Source organism: Calidris pugnax, unplaced genomic scaffold (assembly GCF_001431845.1).
Source record: "Calidris pugnax isolate Ruff unplaced genomic scaffold, ASM143184v1 scaffold103, whole genome shotgun sequence".
Lineage (NCBI taxonomy): Eukaryota > Metazoa > Chordata > Aves > Charadriiformes > Scolopacidae > Calidris > Calidris pugnax.
In genome coordinates, this window is record NW_015090990.1 from 4,313,046 (window position 1) to 4,329,214 (window position 16,169).

Consider the following 16,169-nt stretch of genomic DNA (forward strand, 5'->3'; position numbering starts at 1 on the left):
ACCTGTTATAGTTCCTGCTCCACCTGCCATTTTCTAACTCCCTAGACTATTGTGAACTTCAAGAAGATTGCTTTTTAAAAATCTTTTACCATCTGCTGTATACTGCTTAGTGCTTGATATCCTGTTAGGGCTTCTTGAACCAATTTTTGCAGTCTAGTTCTATTTGCATTTTCCAAGCTGAGCCAAGAGACAATTAGATAGCAGACAATTTGTGAGTCTCAGTCCTTCCCTACTGAGTTGGGAATGTCATGCTTAAGTATTCCAGGTAACCAGTGAGGCTTTAATTCTTTCTAGTCGTTGTCTGCAGTTGTATGTCTTTGCTGCGTGATTCTGACATTTTGCAAAACTGTACTTGTGCCATACTTAAAACTGACTACCTCCTGTGTAATTCCTTTTTCCGTAAAGCCATAATACTATTCTCTGAAACAATGTGCTACTATTTTCCTTCATTTGAAACTATAAGGACTCTTGGTTTTCCCTATAGTGTCAAATTTTCTCTCCATTGGGCTCTGAATCTTAGACTAGCCAGGTGTAATACAGCTGTATGAAGATTAATAGCTGTTTCTTCCAACCCCAATTCATCCGAGTAATAATAGGATATATTTCATACTGCACTATCTTTCATTCCAAAGTGTCCTGCTGGATACACATCACAACAGTTGGCATCATAGGGATCTGATTCACAAGTGGGGATGGCTTAAATTGAGGCAGTTAACAGTGTTCTGCATCCCTCTTTTTCATGCTTCTCTTAGAGATTCCTACCCTGACTACAGAGCTGGCTCTGCTTCTCGGAAAGCAGTAGTTGAACTGCTAAAGTTTATTACACAAATGCCAAGCTCTTATTTGCAATTCTGTAGCTGCTACATCAGTGCCCGAACTGTTCCTGCAGTGTGGGTAGGGACTACTGCAGCCATCCCAATATAAGACATCCCATCTTTGATCATGACTCAGTCCACAGACATTTCTGGTGAAGACGAGTGTCAGCTAACACATTTCAACCAGCAAGAGAGCATAAATTTTCTTGAGGAAAGGCCACACAGATAAAACAGAATTTGGCTTTTTATAGTATATCATAAAGGATCACTGCTGAATATACTGCATGGAATCTTTTGGCTTGGAAAATTGAAAACTGACTTGATTATACTAGGATTTGATTATCCAGTACCAGAAAACTTAAAAGGCTCTGAGGCGTATATAAATTAACAGGATTCTATTCAGTTTAACACCAAGATACAACTTTCCATACTTTCTAATATTGACCTGTGGCTTTTCCACATATAGATCTTCTATTTTATCCCGAGTTCTATTTGAGTGCAGTAGAAGCAGACCATCACCTTAATTCTTCACTGTCTGAGACTGACTCTCTGACTCACTGGAATCTTTACAGGAGCAGAGAACTAAATATGGGAAAATTACTAATACAACTTCTGGTATGATGCTTTCATTCCTCACCCTCCTGGCTTGATGAACTGTAGGACCAGGAACTACAGTTTCCTTTCACTGAACTTACAGACCTTTGGGTATATTTGTTGCATGCTGTGCATTTTAGCATAAAGATCAGTCTAGTCTATAAACATAAACACCTATATAACACCTAAAGATAGGAAAAAACAACCAAGAAAAAAACCCGACAAAGCTTATCACGGCAAACCAGCATCCAAAAATCAGAGTATCTTTTCAGGGAACGCTGTCTGGCTTACAACTAGGAATATGAAAATTATATCTTGTTTGTTCTGACTGAATTAAAGGAAGATCTCCATGTAGTTACTGTAAATCAATGGGATTTTTTTGAAAGAAAACATGATTCATATGGTCAGCTTCATATCCTAGTAGATACATGCCAATGAGGCCCAGAATATTGGCTAGTCATTTTGGATATAGTGTATTACTAGTTGAAAGCTGTATGAATAGTGGAATTTGCAGATTGACAGATGAATCACATAATCAGAGAAATAATTAATTTTGTGTTTCCCTAAACAATTTCAATTGTCCTAAAACAAAACATTTTGCTCCCTTTCAGGATTCTTCCATTTAAATATTTTTTAAATTAAAAATAGACCAATTTTAAAAGAGAAATACTAAGTTCAAAAATCAGGTTCTTAAATGTTGAATATATTTTTAAAAACCCTTTGATTTTCTCACTTTCCCCTTTGTCTTATCCCCAACTGATTTTTTTTCAAATGAAATTGCTTACTGAATTTTACTTACATTTATGAACAATATTGTCATCATCTTGATGAGTTACATTCAGCCAGCTCCTCACCTGCTCTGAGCTGGGTTAGATTAAAATGCTGGAAGCCAGCTATAAAGCTCAACCATTACACAATGATGGAAATGTTTTTGGCAAGTGGTGATAGTGTAGACATCGCCAATAAGTGCTTCAAACTGGACGCTTTGTCTCTTAAACCCCCATTAACACTCATCAGTATTTGATACTTATTTAGCAGCATTTCTTTCTTTCCAAAGTACCCGATCCAAAGCACTAGGAATCTTTGCTTGACTTCTGTGCACTTTGGATCAGGCCCCAACCTCCTGCTTCCTTTTGGAAAAATAGAAAGGCAATATAAAAACAGTGCAATCTTTTTTTTTTTTTCCTAGCCTTATCTTTGTTCTGGTTTTTGTGGGTTTTTGTTGTTTTTTTTTTTTAATGAAGCTAAATAATTTCTTCTCAAAGTCTGCCTTGTTCCTCTTCCATATGTTCCCTGCCTACGTAAATACCTTTAGCCTCTTTATTAATTCTTTGACAAATGTGTTTAGACCTCCTTCTCACTGTTCCTTTTTTTTCTAGCAGGTTTTAATCTAATCTAATGGTATTTAGTAGCCAGTTCAGGTCCAGCGGAAGTTTGTGCCACTGTCCTGGCATTAGTAGAGCAATATAGCTTATTCTGGGTCTTGGTTTGACCCTCCCTTTCTCTACAGTTAACACTTTCTTTCTGCAGCTCTCCTCCCACCAAAGCTTGAATAATAAAACATGCTGCAAAGCAGTGGTGTTCCTGAGAGTTAGCATTTGGGGTAGCAGATGGGGTGATAAAGAAACTGTTTGTGGGGGCGGGGTATGGCCCCTATTACTCCACACCCACTACATGTATTTTTAGCCATTAAATATAACGTGGAAATGTAATGCATTTTAGAACTGTATTTTATCAATATATTATCCCCTTAAGTACAGTACTTTATAAATATTGATAAACTTGATTATAAACAAACTCATTGCTAATTCCTGGAGAGCAGTCATCATGATGTGGCAGTGTTTACTGAAGTGGCGATTGGCATGAAGCTGTGTTGCAAAGGATGTATTTCTCTGGGTTCACAATTTGATAGAGGACGTATCTCTGCGTGTATATTCAGTTCAGTGGGTCTGCACCAGTATATGCGAAAATAGTATTTGACAAACAAATGTTAATGTTTACATAATATCCCATGTAAGAGGCATGCTAGAATTGCTTCTAATTCTCAGTGTCTGTACTTACATGAAGTACCAGTTTTGTGGATAATATGAAGAAAAATAAACTGGCTATCCCTCTTAAAAATAATTCTTGGTGAAAAAGTGCAATACCTATTTCTAGAATTTTTATTCATGTTAGATCCCATCCAGGATTAATGTAAATTACAATACACATTAAGTAGAAAATGGGTGCAAGACACTACCGCTACGATATGGTATTGCCTTACAGTCAGTGTTAGCACTTTACAGTGATAATGCAAGGTGAACAGAAAGCAGCCCTTGAAATGATTCCTCACCCCGTAATGAGTCTCTCTGAGCAGAATGAGATTTCCCACTAAGTAAAATACAGGTCAGCATGGGAAAAACACAGAACTTGATCTGATAGAAACAGTACCCTGAATAAGATAAAATGCTCGTTACAGGAAAAATCAGAATGCTTTAATAGTTCTCATTATTACATTTGTTCCATTTTTTAAATAAAATCACTAAAAGTTCCTTCCTTTTGCTTCTATATTGCAGAAATTGACATCCTGGTATTTTGTTATTTCTAATAACTTTTCTGTATCACCACTTAAATATTTTTATTATCAAGGGGAAAAAATTATGAAAATAAACCCCTCAACATTCTGTTCCTTCTTTATTTCTAAATGCACTTTAATTTCTTCTTCAGCTGAGGGAAATTATTTTCCCAAGAAGAAAACAGCTTTGAGCTTAAGCAAAATAATCAATAATGAGCTTACTGTTTTTTCCTCCTCTGATTTGCTTTAAATTATATTCGAGAATAAAAGCAATACGATATATTTATATATTTTACTTTACATCAAGTGAGGACCTTTCATTTAGAGAATAGTGAAACATTCAGATTATTTTTCTGAGAATTTAAAAAATTTATGTGACGAAGTATTAACAGTACGTAATTATCTGCATTTCATCTTAATAGAGCAGGTTGTAGTTTCATATGTATTACGTTTTTGTGTTTCTGCACACTGTATGGACACAGAAGACTCCAATCTTCAGACATGAGCTATGAAAATGGTTAATGCATTTACGTAGCAACATTTTTCATATACTAAGGTGTTATTTGCTTCATTTTTTCACACGTTCTCTGATTTTTAAGTAGAAAAAAAAGAGAAAAAATAAAAGCTTTGCTACGTTGTGCAATTTCTATTGTCCTATTGTTATCTTTAGAGATGGACAAAAAGCAATAAGGACACCCTTCTGCAAACACAAAAATGAGGAAAACAGATTTGTTTTGACAGGCTATTATACTGCAAAAATATTTATGAATGTAAGCTGCAGCAAAGTGCATCAGTCTTAGAAAATCCAAACCTAGTATATTATATTCACTAATGTTATAGGAAGGCATGCAGAAGTGAATATAGAAGATACATTTTATATATTTTTTTTGCTAAATAGGCATGTAGCAGGATAGCCTAGCAATTTACTATTGAAAGGATTTCTTAAATGTCATAATTTTCACAAAATTATAATATTTCTTGCATACACTGTGAAGTGACCACCCTTTATTTTGCAATCAGAGAGCAGAGCTGGCAGAACTGAAGTGGTTTGGCAGCTGCAGAGATGAAACTGAACTGAACAAACAGTTTCTTAAGTGATGCTTGGATAGAAGAATTTGGAAACAGTTCAGGTTTTTTTTTTTTAAATTCATTTAAATGTGTGAATCCTGCTTGTTACATTCTTGGGAGAAATTTCTATATATATGGCACAGTAGTTATTTTACCGCTAAGGAAGGAAAAGTATAAAAGTATTAGAATAAATTTCTGTTGCAGAAAAAGTACAACTCTATTTACAGAGGTAACTATAGTTAACACATAGATGCAGGAATATACAATTTTAGCAATATTTTTACATATGAAGTTACCGAGAACAATCACTTCTTGTTTCTTTTATTCATACTCAGTGACACAGTTCTGCATAATAAAGAAATTTCTTTCTATGCTGGCTAGATCTTGAATCTCTGAACACCTGTAGTCAGCAAAGACAGCTAGGAAGGCATGTTGAGAAATGCTTGCTTTGTGAGTTTTATATGAGTTATCCAGCAAGGGCTACAAGCAACAGTCTCGTCAACTACTTTGCAGAGCAACCTTCTGAATAGCATAGAGCTCATCCAATGCAAACAAATTTCATATTAGGAAATAGGAAATAATAGGAAATAGCCAGTGTAGTTTTCAGTGAAGTCAGTACTTCATAGGTCAATTGGCTCCACAGTTTCATACCTTCAGTGCTTCTGTTTGACCAAATTCAGTTTTATCAATTTCAGTTCTTCAAAGTAGGCAAATTCTGAGCTTTTCTGATCTCACAGGGACAGGCATACTTTATTGCTTACATTTTCTGTTCTCTTGAGAGTCCAGAAAGAAGAAAATGAAAATACTTGTGACGAGTGAGTGTCTTTATCTCAACAACAGCTTCTCATTCAGCATGAGGTCTTCAAATCAAACGAAGATTTTGGGTTTGTTGGCATTTGGTCATCTTAACCAAGGCAGCCAACTGGCTCTGCTTTTAATACATAAAATCTTCTGTGAGATTTATCTTTTGCCTAGACCCACTATATTATTTGAAAGGAAAAAATGGCACTTCAAATGAGATTCACTAATATTTAGCAGCAATGTTATGGATTTTATTGGTGTTACGGACTGGGGACAGTTTATCCATCATCTGGTACTACATGATCATGAATAGTTTGTTCTGTGATTCACAGAGATAGATTGCATGTGTTTACCTATCCAAAGACACTGGTAATTATCATAAAGTTGACATGAAGCAAAGGTCACGGAAAATGAAGGGTCTAAGTTTGCAATTTTTTTTGCTTATGCAAGTCAGTTAAGCATTTGGTTGCCTCAAAAATATAAGGGCAGGCCCAGAAAAAGTATCTCATCGGGTGCTGTGTAATGCAGTCATTGTTCTTCAGTGAATATATCTTTTTTTCACTGCCCCACTATTCATGGATTGTGGATCACCATACTTGCTGGCCCATCGTTATCGACAGAAATGACCCTAAGTCTACATACTTTCCCTTTTCATCAGAAGAACTCACAAGTGATTCCTTGTATTCCAGAATGTATTCTCTGGAAGTCTTCAGTAAAATTAAATTATGATTATTTCCCTCTGATTTTTTTAATTTTCATTTTTAAGTAGCTCTGTGAATATTGCATCCCTTTTAAATTCAATAGCTGGAGGACAGATATTTGATAATTTTGCTCAGGGAGAATGTGTTATAATCCAGACTCAACCCTATATACAAAAAAATGCTTTAAAAGCATTCTTCCTCTCAGTTTGCTGGCCTTTGTACAATTACATACCAAAAGACAGAATCAAGAAATTTATAGCACAAACAAACAAAACCAAGCAGGCATAAAATGACTGATTTTGAGAAACTGCAGAAAAATGCACCAAGTTCCTGATAGTGTTAAGGCTTACACGTGTGCTTACTTCTGAAACAGATACTTGTGTTTCTGCATGTCTGGGCTCCGTGTATCTTGCCTTTTCTATCTCAGTTAAGTACATGTTATATAGGTTTGGGATGAGAAGACTGGCAGATCTGTTGTCAAGGTTTTCTGATAATTCTGCCACACCGTATCTTTGCATGTGTACAGGTATTGGTTTAATGGAGGATACTAATTTTCAAAATGAATGTATTAATTTTCAATAGCATTGCATAAAATGCATTATAGTGATAATATTAAACAAAACAAAAGATGTATAATAATGAATGATACCCACTGCTAACCTCTTCTGATTCTCCAGGAATTGGAACTATTGCATGTTGGACCATGTGTTGTTTTATTATTATATGTAAGACTGTAAAGTAAAGAGGATCTGTACCCGCTCTCTTCAGAGCCCTTTATGAAAGGGCACAGGCCAGCCTCAGCGAGCAGAAGTCACCACTGGCCAAAAGAGGCTGGGGAGATGAGTGCCAGCACATAGGCTGGAGAGGGGCCAAACGGCACTTGGCCTTCGGGGAGACCTAGAAGGGGGCAGGAAGTGACAATTCTGGCAAGAAGACCCACTGTCACTTGAAGAATTGAGTTATGGCCAGGCAAGAGCCAGTCCTGCTTTTATTAGACTAACCTAATTTGTTTACAAATGTCCCCTCTGCTCTGAAAATGACAGTGATACTTCTTCCCTATTGGTGAAGGCTCTCTCTGAGCTCAGCGTCCACTTCATGTTTGCTTGAGTTTTCTTCTACTGCTGGCAAAAGAGGAGCCTGCCTGGTCACATTCCTGGATAGGGCAAACCTTATTTGGTCTCATTGTTGGTCTCCGAACTCTTCTGATCATTCTCTAGATCCTTTCTAAAGGCACTGGGAGGTGCAAAAGGCATTTCTTTCTCCAATGGCTATTTCCTGCTTGGAAGAGTTTTAGAACCAATAATCAGAAATAGTGCCTTGGTAGACTTTGCTTTCTCTTTCATTCCAACTTGGCTGTAGTTTTTATTTTCATTAAACATGCATCTAACTGTGATTATACGATGCAATAGGATCTTCTGAGCAGGAAAGAAAAAAAATGAAAGTACTCAAAAGCCTCCTGATGTTTACTTAGACACTTTGAAAAATGCCTCCATTCTGAATCCAGCATTAATTTTTTTCAAAGCTGTGCCAAGTTCCATATGATTCAGCACAGTGAATGTAGTTCTCAGTTAAACAAATAAGATACCGACTACTGTGAGTTAATATTATTCTTTGAAAAGAAAAAGGCAGTTCTTAAAGACTGTAGTAATTAAATGTTTACTAATATGGCACAAGCAAATTTATTCCACCTAATCTCAAATTCTGCCTAATATTGGTGTGAACATAATGAGATCTGTATTCAGTTTAGGCGGTTTCCTAGATAAAATATAAAGCGGAAGGAGGAATCGAGGAAAATTCTATAGAAATCCAAACCACATCTGTATGTGATATTCAGGACAATGACCTATGTCAGTGTGATTTCATTATCTTCTTCTAGAACCACAGCTTTCTGGCTTTATCTCTCATTTTTAAAAGTATAATAAGTATCCAATAATCAAAGAAAATAGCTGTGCAAGGTTGGCACCATCTGCCACTGTCATGAATATGCTTGGCTTTTTGTTCTCACTTCTGTCCTCTTTGAATGAAATAAAGGAAACACACATTTTACTTTTTTTTACATATGCAATGAGCTAGTCACCTTCTCCAGGCTGCTCCACTATCTCCTATCTGATGAAGGAAACCAATATAGACAGTAAAATACTGGATAATACACGACTGGCAGAGTTTCTTGAAAGTTAGTGTAATAATCACTTCTTGGTTACAAGCAGATTTCCTATAATTACTGCTTTTCTGTACAATTTATGAATATGATTACGCACAAACTCTCACTTTTGCTGTTATTGATAAACAATTATAGGAAAAATTACTTTGTACATGGAAGACAGAACTGTTGATCTTCTGTTACATGTCATGCAAGAGTGACATGTGGGTGGATGCTGTAGTTCTAACGCTGAAATATCTTTAATTAGAACTGTTGGGACTTTCCCACTTGTGTTTCTTTTACAGTTTCTCCTTTCTTTTATCCTTCATTGTTTGTGGTTTTTTTCACTCATGATTGCTCAAATGTCAGTTTATATTCATTTCAAATTACATAAGTAGAGGGTTGCTTTCTTTTATATTCTGTTAGTATTATTATCATGTATGATACAATGCACATTATATAAATGTATAAGCATTGCTTATTATCCAAATACAGTTATCAAAGTAAAAACATGATTTAACCATTGTACTAAATGTTCTGAAAAGCAATATCCATTCCACTTTTAATGTAGTATCAGTGGAGTCAGTGCTGCCTTAATCATGAAACAAGTACTGCAATATTAACAGAAGAACTATGTCTAAAATTACAAAGATATAAATCAATAAAGATGATTTCTACTATATCACTGCAGTATGCACAGCAAATTTTAAAAATAAGTTTCAAGGCTGTTAAAATATACATCAGTTCTACCTGCTGACTGCTTTTCCTTAGAATGTTATACAGTAATTCTATGTAATTATTTTAGTGTTATCATGAATGTTTCTTAAACAACCCCCAAGCAGCACAGTTTCAGGCAAAGATTTTAAAGGTCTGTCACTATTCATATCAGTTGCATTACTTTGTAGAAATTACTGTTTACTAGCTGTTAAAAATTCGACACTAAATTTGATTTTGATTTTGTGACTCCTTTAGTTCAGGTTCTGCGAAACTCAACATAATTGTTTAAAATTTGAATCCTTGCAGTTCCTAGGCTAGAGTGTGAAAGGTAAAATAATTGACATGCTTCTCTTAGTCTATCAAAGTGATAAATTGCATACTCCAAAATTTTAATAACAACTGTTTATCCATCCTAACAATGGAGTATCCTTAAAAAGACAACAGCATTTTGCAAAACAATTCATTTAGGAAACAGTCACATGACCTTTTTAACTGCCTTTAAGATAGCAATAAAATTGGCTCAGTCAGCCATCCCTAATGAGGAAGAGAGAGAAAACATCAACCTTTTCCCTTTCCTCTATCTAATTATAAACAGCATTGTCAACTGACTCCAAGATCAGCTGAATCCTAATTGACCTCAGACACCGTACAATAAAAGATAGCGAGAACTGCCAAACTAAATGTTAAAAAAAAATTTTTAAAAAACCCTGCAATTGCTGCCTTAACTCTTCATGTTTAATTTCATTTTTTTCTACTCTTCATAATCACAACTTTTTCCTTAAGACTTGTTTTCAGATTGAAATTTTCCAAAATTGGGCACATTTTAGCAAGTCTATATTGTGTGTCCCTGAAAATGAGCAGTCAGTGGGATGGTGAAATTCAGTGGGAAATTAACAATGGTGACTGCAGAGCACATAATTTAATATCTCTTCCAGTGATCTCTGGAATTATTAACTTTTCTTTGAAATTGGCATCTCCTTACTGACTAGATAATTTTTAGCAATATTTTTGAGTGCTACTTCAAAGACTGTAATCCTAGAAATATTTAAATTAGTGCTTTAATTTAATTCCATATTGCTCTTCTGTACTTACATAAACTAATGGAAATATTAATATCACTGAGAATTGTAATTATTTTCATGATTGGGTCCTAAATCTTTACAAGTTTTACAGCTCTGATATTTTTAATATTAATCAATGGAATTGCGATACACAGAATTTATACTGGCAAATAGATTAGCTAGACTTCTAGCAATCTAGATGGGGCTCACAGCTTGCTCACAGCTTCATGTTTTTTATTACAAAACTGTATCTGCTATGGCTACTCTATGGACAAAATTATAAAAGCTGAAACCTTTTTTCAAATCTTGCCTTACAGATTAAACCCTTCCTGCTGACTTTATTCTGCATGACCAATTCCCTACATTTACTTTAACCTATGTATTTATATCTAGTACAAATATCTGTATCATACAAAATCAATCTTAACATAAGACAGCAATTTGAAATGTCTAAAAATGTACTTATCACCTTCCAAAAACATTTTACTTCATCACTTGTACTTAGCATCTATCTTAATGTACCATCCAATCAATCCAATTAGAGTTTCCACATTTGCAAGAAAAACATCGCATTAAGCTGTAACTCAGTTTTGACAAATAGGCATCTTGTTTATAGCTCCAGGTCTAGAAAGAATAGCTTGTTCTAGTTGTGATCGTTAACTGACTAGCCCTATCAAATTTAGAAATAGGTTGCTGCAACTCCATATGGTTTCATCCCATAACCCCCATTACTTACTATTACTGTAATGATTTCTAACTTTAGATCTCCATCCTCCTACGGTTTCATTTGCTGTATTTTTGATCCATTACTACCTGAATCTTATTACAGACTTTCCTTCATGGCACTTCACTAATGCAAATCATCCTCCAGCAGGGGTGATACTTCTAATTTCAATTTTCATGATTATGCAGATAATGTAGCATGATGATGAATCTAGGAAACTATACTAAAGTGGTCACTGTTCTCTAACCTGTGGAAGACGGAAATGAAGGCACTTGAGGGAAAAATCATGGTAATAATGAGGAAGACTACATTTTCAAAGTTATTACCACTTCAAAGTCTCCTTGGCAGTCATCTGCTCTCTATCTGTCATTTCAGAGTCCATTTAATTTTTTTCAGATTTGCTACTGACTCCCAGCAGACTTAATTTGTATGTAGGTTACATTTTCACAGCAAAATGAGACCATAGTTTTATAATACATTATATTCAGCAGCAATATTGGCTTAACATATCCACTTCCTCAAAGAGGCAAATTTGCCTTATAACTTAATCCACAATCAATGGCACTGGCACAACTGGGAGACTGGTATGCAGTACAGGAGCAGGAGCAGCAGCAAGTGATGGGAATTGGTGGGGTAAGAAATTGAGTTAGTATTGGTGCCCAAGGCAAGCTCATGTCCCAGTCTCAGCTGCGAAGGTAATATGCACTACTGCAATCTGCTTTGTTACCCATGTAAACTAACAGAAATGCAATGGCGAAGGTCCTATCGTCCAGCAGAAAAGAGATTACAAAATCTATGGGGATTGTGGGTGGATAACACATGCTAACACTTGTTCTGCTGTGGTTTCACCACTATTGTTACCTCTGCAAACTAGCATCTATGGTAACAAGTACTACCTTCATTCCACTGCATAAATATGTCTCCACTGTTGATTTTCATCAAGCTCACAAACTGGTTGGGATTTCTAAATTTTACAAAATATAGTAAGGGTGGTAATAATTATTGCTTCAGGTAATAAATGATCATTGGCTATTCTTGTGTTTTTGCTGCTGAGCGTGTCTTAGTTAGTAGCCAATAAATAATAGCATAAGAAAGAGAAGGAATTAACAGTGAAATCATAAAATGTACATTTCTTAGATGAATTTATGTAAGAGAGAAGTTCCTTTAAAAATGCAGATATAAGCATTTTTAAATAAAGCACACTTTTTAAAGTGTGCATTTTATATGGATCAAAACGTGTCTTGGTATTTTTAATCTTAGACCAAATGATTAAAGATATTTTGACAGGAATGTTTCAAGTGTGAAATCCTCCACATAATATCTCAACAATCTCTACTGAGTTAAAAAAACTGATTTCTGTAATTTAAGATGTGCAATATTAAACTTTATAGCATCAAAATCATTATAGATGCAAAGATCTCTAGAGGAATACTGGCAGCAGATACTTATGTCAGTCTTACAGACACAAGTAGTAAATTAATTTTTTATATGAAAAGAAAATTATTTATAAATTATAACCTTAATTTTCACCACAGGATAGTTTGCAAAAAAAAATGTTATGTATGCCATCGTTTTGTTCTTTTTTTCTCCCCTCTGTAATGTGATTTATTATTTGCCTTATTCTTTATAAACATATATTATAACACAAATTAATTTATATAGCACTATTTTCATGTTACATGCAATAGTCATGTATTTATATGAATTTCTAAAATTGTATCATATCAAATCATATCTAATCAATCATATTGATTGTAAAATCAAAACAGTTTTAATAATTTTATTTAGATTTTACAGTTTATTGCACTATCTCTTCTAAGAAAAACGTTGTGATGTACTTAACAGTAATGGAAAAGGCATAACTTGAAGTGGAGAGAAGACACTTCGCAGCTAAAAGCAAGAGATTCAGAGCAGAGAATTTCTTTGCTGTGTGCCTTCTCACAGTTCTATAATGCCAAGTAAAATCACAGCTAAGTATCAGGTAAATCCAGGTTTATAAATGCTTACTTCTGAAGAAGATAATATACATTATTCAACACTTTTTTTTTTTTTTTAGTATGATGATTCTGTTCAGGTAGGATATAAGAGGAATGAATACAAGGATCAAATCCTAGCATCAGAAAGAAAGGAATTTTAAGATAACAGCCCAAAAGAATGACTACGGGTATGTGAAACATTTGTTTGCAAGATACAATGATGTTTTAAGCACATACCTAGTGCTTTCTCCACATGCTGAGTAACCAGGCTAATTAAAAAGCCCATACAGCTCTTGTTAAAATCTGTTCAAATTTTTGGAGCACCTGTTATAACAGAATGCCCACAGACTTGATAGTTTAGAGCCAAGACACCTGCTACCTTATGTCTCACAGTATGTTCAGTTTTATACTGATAGTAAAAAAAAAATCCACTTTCTGACATTTAACAATCTCATAAATGATAAGAAATAAATTGCAAAATTTCGTAATTTAACCCTTGACTGTCACTTCTCTTTGCCCTACCTATAGCTTCTTGTGAACAGGCAATACAATGTGTACTTTTGGAACCACCTAATTTCTTTTTTGCTGAATTTATTGCATGTTTTACTACACTGAGCACAATGTATAATTCTTCCTATACTTTGTTCCATAACCTTTAAAGGTATGACTAATACATAAGTAAATATAGTTTATCTGGAAAAGGGAATGTGCTTCACACCTGCGATAAAACTCAGCTATTCTGCAGTTCTGTCTCCTTGAACTGGACTTTCTTCTCTGCTATGATCAATAACTAAAATACATTGATGAAAAAACTACATTTTATTCCAAGACTTTGTTTACATATGATTTGGCAACATCAATAGAAATTAGTACAATTTTGTTAACAAACATGCATAAGCACTGATCTCTCTAGAGAAGAAGTATATTCCAAAAAAAGCAAATGAGCTATTAACAAGCAGTTACCAACAGGTGTAAAAAGTAGTGAAAGTTTTGTTAAAAAAAAACCCCAAAACATTAGTACAACAATCGCCTGGTGACAGTGGCTCGAACCTTGCCAACATTTATGTATATGACTAATTTTACACGTATGTTAATAGATTCTATTAATATCTGCAGGATTGTGGCAGTCACCTTTTGTAGGTATTTATCTGAGTCGTGCTGGAATAACTTTATGTAACTGATTTCATTTGGAACAGGATTTCATCTATGCATTCTATAAGAAACTATCGTACTTATGTAGCCATAGCTACTTGTTCAATCAGAATGTAGTATTTAGAAAGACACTGGGAACTGGCTTCAGTGAAGAGACTCCACAAGCACATCTTGAAGTCATTTTACCTTGGTATTCTGCAGCTTAGATCTATAAAAATATGGATTTATATATTTTTTATATAATAATGCTTTAGTCATATGGAAGAATAGAAATACAAAGCTCTCGTGTGCAGAACTACATTTTCTTAGATGAATGTTTGAGACCTCACACACTGAATACCAGACATCAAGCTATTCCCATATTAGAATATACCACAAACTTGGAGAAAAATGTGAAAAAACACTCATGGAAGCACTTTGTACATCTCGACTTTTGTTAGTTAACATTTCTACTGCACTACAAGTAATAGCAGATGAAAAACTGGGCCTCAAAGCACGACATAAGAAAAAAATATAAAAGAACAGAACATGAAACAGAAATGACAGAGGAATAAAAACAATAGCATCAGCACAGATCTTCAACAGGTAGATGTAATCCATCCCCAAGACTGTGCAAGTACTGCACAGTGAATATTTTGCCAAGAATTATTTAGAAAGAATTTTTGGCCTGATATTTTTAATTCAATTATTTAAAATTTTTAAATATTTCTTTGTATTTCGAATTTCTTTTTCACACAGCTTTTCTACATATTAGAAGCAGAAGTGCTGATGTTTTAAAACATCTCATTTCTATTTAGAATTTGTTTTAGTTTAATCCAGGAAAACTAATTGGTAACAGATATTATAAGTTCTTGCAACTTCTATAAAGTGTTAGTTGTGGGAATGGCATTTTTTCCATACTCTGCCTATTGATTTGTCTGAGACAAAATGCAACAAGAAAGCAGGTGATAAGCCTTTGTTAATGTCTCTGGGATGAAATGCTGGAGCTACTGACTACTGTTGATAAACAGATTTTTAATTTACTAGTTCTGCATAATTATCTAAGTTACCAAGTCTTAAAATTGAATGCAACTAGTCTTCATACATTTGTTTATGCACCTCCTGCCAGCCATGAAAAATGTTTTTATTTTCTAAAAGATCATAAATTTAAAAACCTAATTTTAAACAATGTAATAATAAAATATTCTTCTACTGTAAGATGGCATATGGCAGAAGAAATATTAACTACAGTTATTTTTGTTGAATTCCAGAGGCACATAGGACAGCTCTGCAAAATTCAGGTCAATCTGTTGGCAAACGAAGTGATGGGCTCTGTGAATATAGTTTATCTGGAAAAGGGAATGTGCTTCACACCTGCGATAAAACTCAGCTATTCTGCAGTTCTGTCTCCTTGAACTGGACTTTCTTCTCTGCTATGATCAATAACTAAAATACATTGATGAAAAAACTACATTTTATTCCAAGACTTTGTTTACATATGATTTGGCAACATCAATAGAAATTAGTACAATTTTGTTAACAAACATGCATAAGCACTGATCTCTCTAGAGAAGAAGTATATTCCAAAAAAAGCAAATGAGCTATTAACAAGCAGTTACCAACAGGTGTAAAAAGTAGTGAAAGTTTTGTTAAAAAAAAACCCCAAAACATTAGTACAACAATCGCCTGGTGACAGTGGCTCGAACCTTGCCAACATTTATGTATATGACTAATTTTACACGTATGTTAATAGATTCTATTAATATCTGCAGGATTGTGGCAGTCACCTTTTGTAGGTATTTATCTGAGTCGTGCTGGAATAACTTTATGTAACTGATTTCATTTGGAACAGGATTTCATCTATGCATTCTATAAGAAACTATCGTA